At 47.0% G+C, this 1,510-nt stretch overlaps 1 pseudogene; it reads left to right on the top strand.

Moving 5' to 3' along the window:
* The first annotated feature begins 346 nt into the window (after positions 1 to 346).
* On the top strand, positions 347 to 465 carry LOC118610118 (annotated as a pseudogene).
* The last annotated feature ends 1,045 nt before the right edge of the window (positions 466 to 1,510 follow it).

Genomic DNA, 1,510 nt, shown 5'->3' with positions numbered 1-1,510 from the left:
GACCCAAGTGTCACCTCGCTCGAAGCCGTCGGACACGGGCTGAGTCAGCAGAGTTCTTCCTCCCCCGTGGGAGGAGCGTCTTCCTCTTACTCCACATATATTCGTGGTCCTCGGCGCAGTCATTCGGAGGCTGGGATTCGAAATAAAACAACTTCTGAGGTTTCTTGGAGTTATTTAAGTAACTGACTAGGCAAGGCATGGTAAAGTCTTTTACATCTTTCCTGTTAGCAATGCGGTGATTCTTAAGTATGTTGAAAACACACTCATGAGACTGCGTGCGCACACACACACACACACACACACACACGCACATCTTTGAAATGTCCAATCATAAAATGTAAGTATAGTCTACGGCCGCGCCACCTTGAACAAGCCCAATCCCGTCTGATCTCGGAAGCTAAGCAGGGTCGGGCCTGGTTAGTACTTGGATGGGAGGCCACCTAGGAAGACCAGGTGCTGTAGGCATGAAAAATAAGGCATTGTAAGATGACAAGGTCCTTGCGATCTGTGAGGTCAACCAAACGTTGCCTCGTCTTAACTAACTAACTAACTAACTAACTAACTAACTAAATAAATAAATGTAAATAAAATGCAAGTGTATATTATAGATTAATAATTATATCATTAATTATATATTGTATTATATGTTGTAATTAATTACATGATTATAAAATACATTATAATTAATTATATGTTGTATGAAAAATCAACAATTTTCTTCTACCTTATATTTTTAAATTTCTTCATATTTTTAATCCACCTCTTCCACAGGGATACTCTAAATATTGAAACAGTAATCCTTTTAAGGACGTTAATGAGTGGGCTGTTTTCCCTCATTCTTGCTTATTAGCAGCAATAATGTTTGTCCCATCCTGACACAGAAAAGAAAACGCCCTTTGCTCTCACTTAATTAAAAATGAAAAGCATTTTTTTCAAATCACTAAATTAACATAGGAAGAGAAATTAAAGCCGTGCTATGCAATTAAGGAAAACTCTTCACATCATTTCTCTAGAGTTAGTGAAACGCAGCGTGTACGGCCAGAACCCTCCTCCCACCTACACAGAAACCCCGTGGGTGACGGAGCCACCCCCGCCCCAAGGCTGGCTCACGGGGGACCCTCTGAAGCCCCGCGGACGGTGGCACTGCCTGGAGCTCTTCGGCCACGCCACCCTGAAAGCTTGATGCCCAGACACAGCAGCGCCCTCCATGGGATGAGGGCGCTGAGCTTGTCGAGTGTGTCTGCTCCGTGCTGACGCCTGTGCTGTTTCCTTTACTCCTCATAACCGCTCTCTGAGGCAGGTGCCATTCTCGCTGGGGATCGGTCGGTCAGACGTCGTCTCCCGGCGAGGCCCGCACCGATCGCCCAGCCAAGCAGCGCGAGCGTCCTTCCTTGGCCACGTGGGCACAGCGCTTCCGTGCGGTTTGCATTGCCAGCCCTAGGATGGCACCACGTGTCGGTAGGGACCGTGTCTGTTCATTCAGCCCAGCATGCCTGGGGCCCGGCAGGTG

Source organism: Rousettus aegyptiacus, unplaced genomic scaffold (assembly GCF_014176215.1).
Source record: "Rousettus aegyptiacus isolate mRouAeg1 unplaced genomic scaffold, mRouAeg1.p scaffold_m13_p_12, whole genome shotgun sequence".
NCBI classification, from domain to species: domain Eukaryota; kingdom Metazoa; phylum Chordata; class Mammalia; order Chiroptera; family Pteropodidae; genus Rousettus; species Rousettus aegyptiacus.
This window is presented reverse-complemented; position numbering and strand designations above follow the sequence as displayed.